This window comes from Hermetia illucens, chromosome 4, assembly GCF_905115235.1.
Source record: "Hermetia illucens chromosome 4, iHerIll2.2.curated.20191125, whole genome shotgun sequence".
In the NCBI taxonomy this organism is placed as follows: Eukaryota; Metazoa; Arthropoda; class Insecta; order Diptera; family Stratiomyidae; genus Hermetia; species Hermetia illucens.
Window position 1 is genome coordinate 21,147,817 of NC_051852.1, and position 17,752 is coordinate 21,165,568.

The following is a 17,752-nucleotide window of genomic DNA, read 5'->3' on the forward strand; positions in this document are numbered from 1 at the left end:
TCTTTAAGGTGGTACTGAAAAGCGCTAGGACGTGACTAACATGATCTCTATCTTACAAACTAATATATTTCGGAGTGCATCGCTAGGGAATTGCTAACGCAGTTCTCTGCGGAGGTAAAAGCTAATCAGCAAAGCAATACCGGAACAAGGACCCAACTCCGTAGCATCTCGATCTATCGGGTACTGCTGCGACTAATTTCAAGACAGCATTTGACTTAGGGTTCCTGCCTAAGTTAAGGGATTTGTTTGGATTCGGTGTTTAGAAACAAATTTTTTGGCTCTTGGCTGACGTATGCCGGACTTTCGACCCAAACTCGATGTTTTTAGGCCGCCGTTTGGGCACAGATTAACGAATCCTGGTATAGGATGACTTCAACAAAAGCCCTATACCCCAAAGGGAAAAAGGTCTTGTTATTGAGAGAGAGAGCGAAAGAACCGGGCTCGTACTTTTAAACAACGGATCCCCGCCAACGTTCTGGCACCCAGACCGTAAAAGAAGCATCCCTTATGTAACCTTTACGTCAAAATCACTGGCGCCGCTACGGTAATGGTGGTGAGTTTTGGAGGACTTCTCGGCAAGTGACCACCAATAAATTGTGGTCAACGTTATTTGTCGGCGTGCGCCAGCCCGATGCTACCTCTGCACGTGAAACGCCGCAAGGGGGAATATCAGGAGATTTGCCGAACCCTTTGGAACAGGCAGATATGCGCTGGAGGGCACTTCGAGGACTGGTCAAACACTGCCGTAAAATCAGCTATGAACCTATCCTGTGAAGCTTCTTTATTCCGAAGGGGTTCCAGCCTTGACAAGCTTTCTTCCTAATGAATTCGGAAATTGTCGATCTGCGGAAAGTATGTCATACGCTCCGCCGTTTGGTACAATGTTTACACGCCCAAGAGGATGCATGCGCCACAATGGTAGAGCACAGATCAGCTAGAAGGAGACGTCGCAGCAAGGTAAATAAAATCAAAGCCCGTGGCAGAAACTAGCCAACGTATATGGGGACCCGCGCGGACTTTGCAATAAACTTGTCACTCGGAAATCGGAACTCTGCGGAAAGTCTGCATACTTAGTGCGGAAACTCTGCATACTTAGATGCTCCTATGAAGAGCACTGCCGAGCCGAGGCACACAGCCGCCGATTTCGACGGATAACGCTTCTGATAACGCTTTATCTCAGAAATGCCTTCAATTCCATAAGATGGATAGATGTGCTAAATACATTAGAACATTTATTCCACGGGGCGAATTACCTTTTGCGGATATTGAGGGATTATGTGGGAGACCGCTCCCTGTTCCATGGCACGCTGGAAAACAAGAGAAAGCTCAGGAATCCATCCTAGGACTGGACCTATAGAAGGCTCCTTACGACAACCTACTAAGACGGGACATGTCAGAAGAGTTATGCAGATGATGTTGTGGCACTTATTGCCGGACGCACTGTTCAATAGGCGCAAAGCAAACTTGGTCTACTGATGGTTGCAACCTTGCGCTGGAAGCAAACCGGAAGTCACTACAGAGTCGAAACCAACGAGCATTCTCAACCTAAAGTTCATCGATCACTGTCAAGCGATAGCTGGATCATATAAGCGATCGATGTTGAATCAAGGAGGCCATGACTCTCCAACGCTGCGAAAAGAGGCGGATGAAACATGCAAGCAAATGTAAGCGACCATCAGCAAGCGATCCCCTTCGAGGTCGATGTCAGCGCCTCTAAAATTACATGCATCCAGGAGACAATTCCTAAATCTACTGCTGATGGCGAAGCGCTCGTATGGTGCCGGTCAATTTAAACTCAACTGACGTTATGCCAGGCTCTGTGCTCGATTGAGGCGGTGGAAGTTGTAGAAATCCTGAAGCATCACCTAAACTGCGTGTAATTGCCGATAGTTAGCATCGTTCTCCACTATGTCGAAAGTCTTCATTGGTGCATAACACTGAAGAATTGTGATGATCCTTAACTTGGAGTGGAATCTTGCTGTCAGAAGTTAGAGCCAGTTCTTCGGACAAGAGAGCAGCGCGCCTTACGGTAGCTCTCGGGAACAACCCGACACCAGATTCGAGCACTTTAAGCACTCTCCAAAGTCACACCATGTTACTGTGCTTAGGTCTAGAATGTTTAGCTTATATGGTTCGAATTTCCGCTGGAGTTTGAGAAAGTAGCATTCGGGTACCATTCGCAACCGTTGTCGCCCAGAAGCATTCGCACCATGCATAAACCAGTCATAGTCTGATTTCGATTGCCAAAGGTCGTAGCCGTTTGGTCAGTCCTTATCCCACGCGTTGTTGATATTCCGGTAGCAATAAAGTTTCAGAAGGCGCAGACTGTTAAATTCCTGTCAAATTTCTTTCCCGGATATTCGAATTGATTTGATGTGACTGGTACAGGAGGACCCAGAGTGGAAACCCACCCGTTCTCTGGCAATCAGCCTTCCGAGCGTTCCTTAATTTATTGCAGGGAGGTTTTAGTTAATATCTTCGCGACAGCAATAAGCACTTAAGACGAACATCCTGCTTCGACTCTTTGGAATCCGAGCATTTACGACTAAGTGGAAGCAGCAACTCTGCAAATGTTTCAGAATGACCTCAACTTCTTTTCACAGTTTTTCCCACATTGTTGGTCTGGTCGGATTATGCTTCAGATTAAAGGTGCATAATTCGGCAAGTCCTCACAAAACCTCCTCGCGGTGGCCGCTCGAAACCTTCTTCGAACGGACTATTCGTGGAATCAAGACATGGGCTCTATATCAAAAAAGCAAATAAACTGACTATAGAAGAAAATTCCAGGCAAATCATTGGAGCTGATATCCTCCCAGGAGGCAATAGCTGTAGAGAGCAGTACAATCAGTGCCAGCCGTAGCACCACTGTGCTGAAAACAACCACATGTGCTTCCTGGAGTGAGGCGGCCGGCGGACTAATGGTTTCCAGCCTGAAATCCACTACCGTCAAGCTGCGGTATAGCGAATACCAGACATAAAACTCCTAACACGAAACCGTCGATGTTGGGGGGTCCCTCAAAAGTAAAGATGGACAAGAGTATCGTTCACTGAAAACCGGCTAAGAAACGAAGGTCTACTGGTATCCTGTTCAAAAGTCAGTACCAGAAAGGCATGCATATTGCCAGCAAGATTGCTAAGAATAAGGAGGACGGACGGACTAAAAGGATCTCGCTAAATACCAGGCGATTGTTGAGGAATGAAACAACAAACGCCTGGCAAAAGAGCAGAAGACGAAACCCAGCGATCTCAAATGTAATCGATCTTAAGACGAAGTCCAATAAAAACACAAGCGGAGCAGAGTTGGCAAGAGCTCGAACGCTAAGCAAACTCTAGGAAAAAGGACCAGCCGACGGGTTATAAACTGCGAAAGCTTCAACGACATAGCAAGGAGCCACTTACGTGTACTGCTGGCGAATGGTAATTCCGCTAGCAGCAAACTAGCGCCGGATGTGTGGACCGGTTTTGGGGGCAGGCTGTGAGAGATGATTGAACATCCCCTGGACGCCAAAGGCGAACACATGACGGTCCGACGGGGATTGAAGAAGCCACTACGCAAAAAAATCATGCTGAGGGTAACGCAGATAAATCTGCAGCAATCGAAGTGTGCCTCGGCTAATCTGCTTGTCTTCCTCCTAAAGGAATTGCATTGACTTCGCACTATTACAGGAGCCTTGGGTCAAAGACGACCATAATGCTCTCCTTTGCGGTCCTTTGGCGGGTACAGCCGGTATCTCGCTGGTGACTGTCAAAGGTGGAATGGACTCACCACCTAGCAGCCGCGAACTTCAGATGGCGAAGGCTCGCCGCCTGTACCAATTCAAGGAGGATTTCGACCACTTATTACAAAACCCGATCACAAGAGCTGCCTTGTCAAACGTGCGTAAATGCATACAAGATTACGGCAGTCTGCACGGGGCACTGGCCCATAGAGGACAATGCCACCAGGCTCGGCATACCCTACGATTTGCATTGCCGAAGTGGCAAAAAGAGAGGAAACCTTCATACATTTCCTCTACGACTGCTAAGCTCTAGCTAGAGTCAGGCTACGGGAACTAGGTAAACCATTCTTTAGGAACCTTAAAGAGATTTCTAGCTGCCGGGGTCAAGAGGGAAACGCCTGCTGAACCAAAACCAACAGCTCTACCAGCAAACCCTATCTCCACCTCCACGTGGTGATCGCTGGGAGTTCTTCCTTAACGAAAGGACGTTCCGCTCGAGACGTCTCACCATAGGGTCAAAGCTTTCACTATGCAAGACTATGATCTTGCCAGTCCTCATGAATTCCTCGGCGACTTGAGTTTTTAGCGAAAAACACTGGGAACTTTTGCCCGTGCTCGAGAGAAGAATCCTTCGAAGAATGTTTGGCCACCTACATGAGGATGGATTCCGTAGCCTTCATAACGACGAAATCTATGAGCGATACCATAATCGTCAGGTTGCGGATAAAATCCGGCTCAACAGGTTACGGTGGGCGGCTCACTTAATCCGTATGGGTGAGGATGATCCAGCCCGAAAAGTCTATAAGGGCAATATCTATGGTAGAAAAAGAAAACGAGGCAGATCCTGCCTGAGATAGAGCGATAGCGTAGGCCAGGACCCCAGGCAGATTTTAGGGATATCGACTTGGTGGACCTCGGTGCAAAATCGGGATGCCTGGAGTTCCTTATTATAGCAGGCCCAAACCGGATACCGGCTGTCGCCAGGTCTTGTGACGCCTCCTCCCAGACGTGGTCAAAGGCTTGTGCAGCACCCAAGAAAATGGCATCTTTGATAGCGACCCAAGGCGTGTCGACATTCTCAGGTGGACTATTCAGTATATCCGCCATTCGGTATAGCTCTTCCATTACTGAGCGACAATTGGATCATACAAGCGGTCAATGTTGAACTTAAGGGGTCGCTCTCCAACTCTACGAAAAGTGCCGGATGCAACACATAAGCGGCCATCAGATGGTGATCACTTTCGAGGTCAATGTCAGCGCATCCAGGAGAAAACTCCTCCAACCTACTACTGATCGCGAAGTGCTCAATCTGGTCGTTCGTATGGCGTCGGTCAATCTAAACCCAACTGACCTTATGCCAGGCTCTGTGCTAAAGCACCACCCACCAATGACGAGGCGGTGAAAGTTGCAGAAATCCTCAAATCTTCCATCGTTATCGTTATGGCCGCCAAGACAGTGCTACCCTTTCAAATATTCGAACAAAGTGTTGTCAGATCCCACCTTGGCATTCAGATCACCCATCATGGTCACAATGTCAACTTTTATCATCATAAGTGTGTGTAATCGCTGGTAGAAAGCACCGTTCTCCACTATGTCGAAAGTGGTATATAGCATTGTAGAATTGTGATGATCCTTAACCTGGATCGGAATCTTGGAGTCAGTCAGAAGCCTGTCAGAAACCAGCTCCCAGGCAAGCGAGTGCGCGTTGCGGTAGTCACCAGAAATAACACGACACCTGATTCACGCACTTAGCTTTACAGGGTATAAAAGCACGGCAAGAGGAAGAGGAGACAACAGTAAGCACTCAGGACTGATATCTTTCTTCGGAATCTTGCAAAATCTTCGACTCATTGAGATCCCAGCTCTCACGACTGAGTGGAACCAACAACTGTGCAGAGATTTCAAGATGACCCTAACCACCGTCCACAGTTGTTTCTGAAATCCAAAGATCGCCATAATGGAGACACATCGTTAGAACCTTCGTCTCAGTGCAAAAGAAACAAACGGTATTTCCAATGTTCCTAAACTTTCACTGTCAATCCCAACTAACAACTCATTTTAGAACCACTCCATGACAGTTGCACCAGCTTGATTGAGAGACAGCCCTCACTAGTTCCTGGTCACGACAGAAATAAGACCATCAAACGCAAATAAATTCAATGTCTACCGACCTGAATTTCATAGTTTATTTGATCATCCCTAAATAGTCCAAGTACCTCGGAAAATTACGAATTCAATTTAGCTACCAGATATCATTTCTTTGCTTTCTCCAGAGCAATAAATAACAATCATTTGCCACAAAATTCTCAAGAAACAAACTCTACACTTTTGTCTTAATGGCGACACCTACCCACCCACTCGAAGTTCCCACCAGATCCACTCCGAAATTCGTAGAAATTGTCACGCATCTAAAACAGACCATGTTTCACCTTCCTACGACGAGCCGTCAACCTCCAGAAGATGTTCAGACCCCGGAGTACACTGGACTGACGAGTATCTGGACTGAATTGAATGAAAGCCAAAGGGGCGAAAAGTTAGATCTATTGCGGTTACCACAGGGCACACATATGGGACCTAGTTCGTCCGTACATGAATTGCGACCATGGCTGGCAATAACAATTGGAAATATGAGCGCGTCCAGAGCATTTGGTGACATACAGGTGAGTATGTACTTTTGCGCTTGGAGCTGTTCCTGCTGTCGCTTAAGTGCGCATCAGAATCACGTCATGCGTTCTGGTGTTGTAGCAGAAGATACCAATCTGCCCACGTACCGCTTTTAAGCAATTACAGAAATTATGCAAATTAGACCAGTTCGTGGCATATCAGTGCCACCATCAAAGACGACAAGTCCAATGCCGCCGGCCAAGCCGCCACCAAGTGTGGATGTGCCTAAAACGTCAATGAAGCAGAAAAAGGAGCTCGCTCGGTTTCGGGAAATGCTTGCAAAAGAAGACAAGGCCGAACGACGTTTAAGGTTGAGTTATGTCCACTGTTAAGATGGGACGAGATTAGGGTGTAGCCTGGTAGCAGCAGTTTTACTTCTTGAAAATGAATGAACTCATTCCAAGAGATGTTGAGGAATATTTAAGAATGAATGGTGTCAGAGGTGTTTTGCGTTGGTTTTGTGCGGAAAAGAGAGCAGAGTGAAAGGTCTTTTGGGAGCGCTCTTCATAAGAAATGCTTTCTAACCTTGCTTGTTTATGGAAGACCCCAGGTGCCCTCGATCCGGAGTACACATTCAAAAAATTTCAATCTTTGAACACTCAACGTTTAGCATGGTAACGCCTTCAATGACATATGAGGTGCTTCCACCTTCCACAAGGCTCGTTAACAAAAAATGCCGATAGAATACTAAAATCCAACCAGGACATGTCCCTATCCACTCAAACCGTACCCATCCTGGCAAAAAAATCGAGGACATAATTAAAGGGAGAAAAATGTCGTCATCGCCCATCACCTGCTGTGATGACAAAACTACCCTTTTTAACGGCTCGCCTAACAACCGCACATTACACCGCAATACAAATCCTTATTCCTTCAAAAAGGCGCACATTGTATTCACGCGTGAAATTTCCTCTACAGCATCCTCCCGACATCAACGTGAACATCTTCTCGATTACAGGGTGTCACCGACAAATTACGCGATTGAAGCAACTCAACCGAACTGTAAAGTTATTATCCTTAATCTGTCGTGCGGATTATATCCTGTGCCGTGGAGCGGCGTAGTTGGAAGACGTGCTGGGGTTTTTCCCGGCTAGAACCCGTGGAGCTATGTGCGCGGAGGAGCCGCCCGTTGGGACCGGGAAAATTGCAACAAGCCATAAAAATTGAAAATTGCATTAGACATCGAATCAGGATATGTGGCCTGAAGTAATGGTGGTTGATGCTAGCAAGGAACTTACTGATATACGCGAAAAGAGAATAGAGACATGTTTAGGCCAGCTATTGTCCGTTCTTCTGGAACACAAATGAGAGTCTGAGCTACGCAATTTTTCGTCACTTGTTCAGGAAGGGGTAACATGTGTATGCGGTAAAGATATGGAAAGGAATAATTCATATTTGCGGTTCATAAATTCGCAGCGGGTGATTGGTATTGATGAAGCGACGAACTTGGGATAATAAACTTATTGATGACACCTTGGGTGACTGTAATTTTTGGTTGCCTCTTGTTGTAGTTAAATTTGCGCAGATAATAGGGTAGATGGCTATTGTTGTGGATTGGAAAATAAAAGCCAAACACTTATCTTATGCGGAACTTAATCCCAAGGACCAATAAATTAAAAAAAAAACTCGGCTTAGTGAGCAATCAATCCGACATGAAACGTAGCAGGGTAACTATAACCCTGAAGTCGGACTTGTAGGGTGGGATAATTAGTTACGATTGTCCAATATTCCATGGTTCCTTTTTCATCCACAGCAAAATATGGTACTTATTACCTGATGCTGATGATGTAGTTCTTGCTAGAATTGGGCAATAACAGAAATCTCTCTCTCCCTTCCGCAACCCTGACAATACTTACGATATTTAGAGACTGACGAAATGATTCCCTACAGGCCAGAGGCTCCTAGCAAACCGGCGTAATTCTGTACGTCTTTAAGCGAGTCTGCCTCAATAGCTCTGGTGATCGGGGTTAGCTTTGCGAGGGGCGGATTTTCCTCAACTAAAACCAGCGGCTTTCAGGTAATACTAGTTAATTTCACCCTTCACAGTCAATAGTGGAATGCAGATTGCCCCCCCCCCCACTGGCAAGAGCATGATGTTTCTATGACTGAGAACTATGAACAAGACAACTTAAGCGCGTCTTTGTAGTGCCCACCGGCCTGGACGATGCTGCCATTAAATACAAGATCTGGCAGCTCTTTTTTTAAGGAGGTGGAAATCTTCAAAAGACCCTGGCGTGGGCACGCCGGAGTGTCAGATTTTTACCCACTAAAGCCACCCCCGACTCCCCCCTCTGCCCCGTGCAAACACTATGAAGTATTACATCTCACGGCGGGGTTAATTTATTTTAGCTAGGCCTCCTTCCGTCTACCTGCGGGATTCCTAACCACGCCTTCCTCAATTCTCCTACTTTCCACAGTTCACCCTGGATTACAACAATCATGGAATTGACCGCACCAAAATCGTCCTGGTAAGCTACCATTCTCCGCACAATTTTTTTTTAGTGTTAGCACTTCTCCCGCGCCTAAAAACGGGACAAACTGTACCAACTGGTCCTCCAGGTTGGGGGTTGGGTAGGGCTGATAACCCTACACGGAAAACCGATGTTACGAAGCCACGAAAGGAGCCTCGGACTAGACGGATTACACAACGACGAGCCCGGCAACGGCAACGGATTAACGATTTGCGCATTTTCTCATGGAACATGCGCTCCCTGTACAGAGATAAAGCTGATGAGCAGCTAGCCGATACCCTGTCCCAATATAGGGCTGATATAACCGGTTTCCTGGAGAAGATCCACTACACCATATATTATAGCGGTCATCCAGTAAACCATGTGCTCGGAGTAGGTTTCTTAGTCAGCCAAAAAATGAAACCTGCTGTTATCAGCTTTGAAAACATAAGCGAACGGCTATGCACTCTGCGCTTGCGAGGCAAGTTTAAAAATATAAGCCTCATTAACGTTCACGCCCCTACAGAGGAGACTGCAGAGTCGGAGAAGGATACCTTCTGCGAGGCGGTAGAACGAACCCTCGAAGCCTGTCCCAGACATGATATTAAAATCATACTTGGGGATTTTAACAGCCAAGTAGGGAAGGAGCCCGTATTCAGGCGACACGTTGGCTCCCATAGCTTACACGAAAAAACAAATGATAACGGACTGCGGACTATTCAATTAGCAGGGTCACACGAAATGGTTGTTGGAAGTACCTGGTTTGCGCGGAAAGCGGTTCACAAACATACGTGGGCCTCTCCAGACGGGACCACTTTCAACCAAATTGACCACGTGTTGATCGAAGGCCGCCACCTCTCAGCCTTGATGAATGGCAGAACATATAGGGGGGGGGGGGCCAATATAGACTCGGATCACTATCTCGTTGGCATGGTGCTCCGAGCTCGAATAACCATACCACCTAGAATCCCCTCTGACAATCAGGTGAGAGTGAACGCTGAACCCATCCACAACACAGTCCTCCGCGACACCTATAAGAGGGAAATGGATGCCGCAATAACCGCAGTCAACAGAGGACCTGGAGATGAAGCATCGAAAAATGATCTTCACAACCACCTGAAGAACGTTATCATGGATACGGCCACAAACATACTTGGCCCCAGCGGCAAAAGGACTCGGAACGGCTGGTTTGACGATGAATGTAAGCTAGCAACAGAACGGAAGAATGCCGCATACCGAGTAATGTTGCATTCTCAAAGAACGGGGGCACGCGCAGAGACTTATCACGGACTCCGTCGAGCGGAGAAGCGACGGAAAAAGGAAGCCTGGGAGTACCAACAAGTCTGTGAACTAGAAAAGTATAGGGAGCAACTGCACCAGGCGCGGAAGTTTTACCAACAAGTCAGCAGGATGAAGCCTTATACACCTTGATGCTCATCCTGCCGAGACAAAGAGGGAAATCTGATTTCCCACAGAATGGGCATATTGAAGCGTTGGGTTGAGTACTTTGATGAGCTACTGAACAACCAGAACATCGGCGAGTTGGAGGTCCCGCCAACTGAAGACGACGGACAAATACTGCCACCACCAAGTTTAGGAGAAACAGTCCGTGCAATTCATCGGCTTAAAAATCATAAGTCGCCAGTAGCCGATGGAATTACAGCCGAATTAGTTAAATATGGAGGCGACCAGTTACACCAAGTGGTTCATCAGCTTGTGCTCAAGGTATGGGACAGCGAATCAATGCCTGACGATTGGCAAAGAGGCATTATCTGTCTCATACATAAAAAGGAGAAGGAAGTTTTACCAACAAGTCAGCAAGATGAAGCCTTACATACCTCGATGTTCACCCTCCTAAGACAAAGTGGTTCGACAGAATGGGCATATTAGAGCGATGGGTTGAGTGCTTTCACGAACTACTGAACAACGAGAATATCGGCGGGTTGGGAGTTCCGCCAGCTGAAGACGACGGAAAAATATTGCCACGACCAAGTATAGGAGAAACAGTCGGTGCAATTCATCGGCTTAAAAATCCGAATTGGTGTGGAGGCGACCAATTACACCAAGTGGTTCGTTAACTTTGGCTCATACAGGAGATATCATACAGTGCAGCAATTATAGAGGTATCACGTTGCTGAGTACCATCGATAAGATATTCTCCTCTATCTTGCTAGGCCCGATAGCCCCATGCGCCCAGAACATCATTGGTCCATACCAAAGAGGCTTCACTCCAGGCAAATCAGCAACAGATCAGATTTTCTCTCTGCGGCAAGCTATGGAAAAACTGTTGGAATATGGACAACAACTGCACCATCTGTTCATCGACTTTAAAGCCGCCTATGATAGCATAGCCAGGGTAAAACTTTACACGGCCATGAGAGAATTCGGTATCCCGACGAAATTAATAAGGCTGACTAGGCTGACCCTGACCAATATGCGAGGCCAGATAAAAGCACCAGGATCACTCTCAAGACCATTCAACATCAACAACGGTCTACGACAAGGGGATGCGCTATCATGCGTCCTCTTTAACCTGGCCCTCGAGAAAGTGATCCGTGATGCTGAGGTAAATGCAAGAGGTACGATCCTCTTCAAGTCCACCCAACTACTGGCCTATGCTGACGATATCCACATCATGGGAAGAACCACCCGAGACGAACAAACTGTCTTCATCCAAATCGAGCAGGCGGCGCGAGATCTTGGGCTGCACATCAATGAAAGCAAGACAAAAGATATGGTGACAATGTCAGCACCGAAGACGAATCAACCAACATCATCAAACCGCACTGGTCAAACACGAAGAAGAATAAGGATAGGAGAATACAACTTTGAGACCGTTGACAATTTCTCCTATCTAGGGTCGAAAATCACAACCGATAACAGCTACTATGATGAAATCCGCGCACGGTAGTTAGCCGCCAACAGAGCTTATTTCAGCTTAGAAAGACTGTTCCGCTCGATACGTCTCACCATAGGGTCAAAGCTCTTACTGTACAAGACAATGATTTTGCCAGTCCTCATGTATTCCTCGGAAACTTGGGTTCTTAGCAAGAAAAACTGCGAAATTTTGGCGGCGTTCGAGAGAAGAATCCTCCGAAGAATTTTTGGCCCCCTACATGAGCATGGACGGTTCCGTAGCCTATACAATGACGAAATATATGAGCGATACCATGACCGTCCGGTTGTGGATAAAATCCGGCTCAATAGGTTACGGTGGGCGGGTCACTTAATCCGTATGGATGAGGATGATCCCACCCGGAAAGTCTATAAGGGCAATATCTATGGTAGCAAAAGAAGACGAGGCAGACCTTGCCTAAGATGGAGCGATGGCGTAGGTCAGGACGCCAGACAGCTTTTAGGGATATCGAATTGGTGGACCTCGGCGCAAAACAGGGATGTCTGGAGTTCCTTATTAAGGCAGGCCTAGACCGGCTACCAGTTGCTACGCCGTTGATGATGGTGAATAGAGGAACGATAGACCTGACGTTATATATGTGCATCATCTCGGTTGCCAGGATGTTAGCCGGCATCATTGCCGAGATGACGACCGTTGCATCATCTGAGATGGTCCTGAAGGCAGAACACACCCTTAAGACTGATCTTTAGTAGACCGCATTCAGTCTATATGCATTGCATAAAACATGCAGCACTTTTCCCCAAACAGGGAGTGACTACAGCAAGATACAACTCGCCACTTACCAATATCCCGCGATTCACTTACGTTCGGTATCATCTTTGAAAGAACCATACTCGTGGGGGATGCTTTTTTGAAAGTATCATCACCCCGAAGCATTTGATAGCCAGCTTGGAAGTGATGATACGATTCCCAACTCTAATACAGGCGTAATTTCCCCTGCGGCGCTAAGTGTTGATAGCCGCTTTCGTCTTTTTGTCCGCGAATACCAGTCAAACACTCTCTAACCAAGCCTTAACAGCACTGATTGCCTCGCTTGAGTACAACTCAGCATCTTCGAAATGCTTCGCAATCACAACCAGTGCTATGTCGTCGTTACCCACTATCGTCACCTCCTTCGGAACTGGAAAGTTAAGAACATCATTATATATGATGTTCTACAGTAGTGGACCCAGTACAGAGCCCTTTGGGACACCCGCGGAGACAATGTACACCTTGGGTCCATCATAGTTATTATTCTAGAGTATCCGCTCTTGCTAGTAGCTATCTATAACAGCACCGAGGTAGATGGGAACACCACTCGTCTGTTTCTATACGTTTCACTGCTAATAGCAATCTCCATCGCGAATTCATAACTCGGCTGCACAAGCAAATCCTGTGCGACCCTGCAATGATTGAGGTTTATTTGTATTAACCCAATTTTTTCACTGTAGTTAATACCTTCCTACATTCCGAGTATTTCCGAGAGACAAAGTAGCTGGGTGGAGACAGGGCTGACTCAGAGCTATTGAAGTCCTTGTGGATTCAGCGACTACCGGAGGGCATGTAGGTCGTATTAGCGCGTGCTGACAGCGGTTTTCAGGAAGTTTTGGCCACGAAGGCGAGCAAAATTCACGGGGTACTCGATGTCGAGCGAGACCGCCCACTTGGCGGAACTGACACGAAAAATAGATAAATTTATGGCCGATCGGAGGGCATGCAGGCCGTGCTAATACGTGCCGATGGCGGTTTTCTGGAAGTTTTGACCGCGGCCACGGACAAAATTTATGGTTTGGCAGAACTGAGACTCAAAAGGTCGTGCTTATGGCCAATGTGACCACGCTGACGGTGGCGATTAATGCTTTCGGGTCTAGAGAGCGGTCGCGAATACACAAGACGTGCATCTCCATAAATAAGCATTCAGATACCGGCGCGTTGAACTCAAGCGTGTGCTGGTACTATCCTAGATTTTGAAGATCAAGCCAGTTAGTGTACCAGTCCATGCACTTTGCTCGTGAACTTTAAAAACTGATTTAACTGAGCGACGAATTCCAGCAACATGGCACCTTACAGTATGCGACTCTCTGATAGTCCTATCAGTCCTCGCCATCCTCAGACCCAACAAGCTTTCGCTCAGCAGCTGAAATTAGTGGCAGGAAACTCACCACCCCTAACAACTTGCGGCTGCAAGAGAATGTATCTTGGTTTGCAAAGGACTTTTTCGCGATACTTCAGTTAAAATGTCATCCGTGCCTCTATACTAAGCGTACAATTCCTGTATCCCTATGGGCTGCTAGTGGAAATGCAGAATAGGTTCCTGATAGACCCCACACCCTCTCTTCGGTAGTCAGGCAAATCATGTTTGCCGATCCACGCATTCGCGCACTCTTCCTGACATATCGCAACATTGTTACCGAATGTCCAATATCAGCCAGTTAAGTAGCAGCACCACATCAAAACTACTGGTTCCCCAATCTTCTCTAAGGTGCGTTCTTTACCACCCACCAAGGCTTATCGCGAAGCTTCCTAGCTTCCAAAGATATTCCAAAGACAGCAATTTGCATGGATGACTTTTAGTCTGCACAATGCTTCTGTACTACGTAACTTAGACTTTTGTTTCGTTTAGTTGGAAGACATTCTGGCTACCTTTTCTACAGAGCCTGAGCATTTGGCACATCCGGTCTCCTCGACAATGGCCTAATTCTTAACGTTGAAAAATGCAGGTACCTCCAATCTCAGGTGAAATTTCTAGGCCATTCCATTACCCCTAACAGTATACAGCCCGACTCAGACAAGGAGGAGGCGATCGTCAGTTTTCCGCTGACAGAAACAGTCAAAGACCTTCGAATCTTCTTCGGTATGGTAAATTTCTACCGTCGTTTCCTGACAAAAGTCGCTGAACACCAGGCTTTACTTAACGGCTTCGTATCTAGTCCTAATACCAAAGAGTCGCGGGAGGTTGTGTGGTCTCCAAATGTAGACCAGGCATTTAAAACAACCAAGGAACCACTGGTAGACGTGACACGTTTGCCATTCTGTCAACAGGATGCACCCCTAGCCGTGTTCGCCTACGCCTAAGACATCGTAGTAGGCGCCGCTTTTCACCAGATAGTAAACCAAAGCTGACAACCTTTGGGTTTCTTTTCAAACCAGTTGAATTTCGCTCAACGGAATTGCAGGGTCTATGTTCGTGAATTACAAGCCGCGAATCTGAGCAGTCTTGGTTCTCTCCGTATCCAGATCCAAAACGCTTTTCCCTTAGTAGCTGAATTAACGACAATACATTTCACGCCCAACACGACTACAGGCAAGTAGACATGAGTCTTGACTTGCGCAGGACGCGCCACAAGAAGGGTACACTTAGGGCATCTGCTGGGCAATAGTACAGAGCTGTTACGTTATAGTACAGAGCTGTTACGGATCATGGTTACGTATATCCAAAAAACCACTCTTGTCAGAGACCCCGCTTCCCCACGGAAGTGTTATTGTAAGAGAGCTATACATACCTTCTTAAGCTTCAGCTCTATTTTTGGTCTCCAATTTGACTTTGGATCCTCTACATTCCCAATCCTATTCCTGTTGACGCTCTCTTCATGGCTTTGGTACTGATGTCGTTAAATGCTCCCTGCGTATCTTGGAAGGCTGAAAATGGAGATGAGTGACCTCTCCTGAGATCTGAGATGAGTGATCGTCTTGAAGTGAAGTCCACTGCGCCAAGGATACAGATGAAAGGAAGCTCCAATAAATCCATAAAAGCTGTGAAACAACCTCTTCTTGCTGCATCTGAAGCATGACTGGCATTATACTAACGGGCCCGGAGCTTCATATGCGGAGAGGCTGTTTATAGCCAGTTGATTTTATTCTCGGATCTGATATTCTCAGGCGACTAGGCTTGTGTAACTACGGAGTGGGGTTCTGACACCAATTCCGAAATGATCAAATAGAAACAACAAACAAGCAAGCAAGCAAAGCTATTTAAGTTAATTTTTCTTTAGGAATTGAGGAGTCCTGAGTTGGCCAACTACTTGATGACGGACTGGACCACTTCTCCAACTATGCACGCAAAGCTCGGAAAACTTAGACGACCACGGCTTCGTCAATGTCAGAGCCAATTCAACAGACACTGCCTCGCCTCTGCCCTGGGAGCAGGGTAACCGTAGCGGTTCCTGGATATTATTCGCTCCTGATCTAATCTCCGCGAAGACGTCAATAAAAATTAATTCAGCTTCAGCCGGTGTTAGACTAGAACTTTTAGGCGGTTTTATAATTTTTACCCACGATGTGTTTCGTAACCGTGGTTTTATGGCATCGTTTTACTTCCATAAAATTCCACGTCCTTACAATGCTACGCAACTGGCACCACCTGGCCTTCTGTAAACCAATCAAGAGACAGGCATACTTTAGGACGCGAAAACTACGCATAATCCCAGTTGCCCAAATTAAAATCATTATCATCATTACATCTAGTATTACCACCGCGAAGACGTCACCAACGGCTAACGCCTCTCGCAATGACCGTGGAGCGGGTACATCGAAACTTATGCCGTTCCGGAGGACCGTTCATTAACTCGTTGAACGAAAACAGCCTCTTGTGTTGACCCTCTCCAGCATCTTATCCATAGTGCCTAAAAGACGGTCAGAGTGATATGAAGATGGTACGCCAAGTTGTTTTCCGGCTTCGGTGGCAAGACCTCTGCCTCCTCCACTGGGACGGAAAACACCCATGACTTCAAATGTGCTTATGAAATCATGCGAGCCTAATTTAACCAGCCACTTTGAGGGCTTTGTTCGAAATCCCACCCAAACTCGAAAGCCTTATTATCCCCAATTTGTTTTCTCCTCGATAACCCCGGAGACCAAAAACCGTTGACTGGGTCCATTTTCTTCTTGTTGTAGGAAAAGAATTGAGTCGCGGGCACGTCACTTTGGGTGATTTTTACCCCAAATTTTGTTCATTAAAGCCTTGAAGACAGCATCTCACTAGCCTTCATTTGCAAACGACGCATACTAGCTAAGGAAAAACTTCATATTCCTGCCTACAATGATTCTGAGGGTTTTCACCCCCGGGAGCACTGCGGGAACCTGGTCGGAGCAACGGCTACGGTTTTCTCCAAAGCTAGGGAAAATCTTTGTGCAGCCATCGATCTACTAACTCGCCGCCTAAACATTACCAGTTTGCGCTGAGTTTCTTCAACGGTGTGTACCGTAACCAGTGCCGCAACATCATCCAAGTATAAATCCACCTGCGATTCGTGAGGTTTCTTGAGTCATAGAAGACTATCGTATAAGGCGTTCTAAAGGTCCGAGTAAAGGATAGATTTCAGAGCCGCCCTCGATGTGATCTTCATTTTGCACTGACCTTCCCGAGTCTCGTAGAGCAAGACAGAATCCTTCAAATAGACCATCAATATCCGCAATAGATAACCTGGAGTACGATTTTCAGCGCCTCAAGCATGTCGCACCACCTCGTAGAATTGAAGGCATTCCTTACGTCTAAGCTCACAAATAGCACGTCTGTGTGCCTCATTAAGTGGTCCGATCTAAAACCATATTCTGTTGGTGTGTCAGTTTAGGCTTGATGAGCTTCTCAAACAGCTTCCTTTCTATGTCCGACATACGGAGGACAGCACACTGACGTCACCCCAAAGTTGCCTTCGCACACTTATTCGCTCATGCTTCGCAACATTCCAGGGGGAGGGAAGAACTCCACCTGTCAAAAATGCATTGAAATTTGCTGAGTAGCAAGTTCTGCTTTTAAGTTCAGACACTTTACTAGGAATACCATCCGGTTCTGGTGCTTTTTTATCCGTTATGAACAAGACCGTTTCCCCTAGTTTCTTTACAGTGAAGAGTGGGCATTTCTCAGTACCCATTCTCCAGTATAAGCTCGAATTAAGTGGACAAGAAAAAGGGCTTGAAAGATTTATTTTATTTTCACTGGTTCAGTGGATCAAGGTGTTCGATGAGTACCACGTTTTTGGAGATGTCGGGTATAAGCTGCCAAGTTTGTATGGCTCCTTGTTACC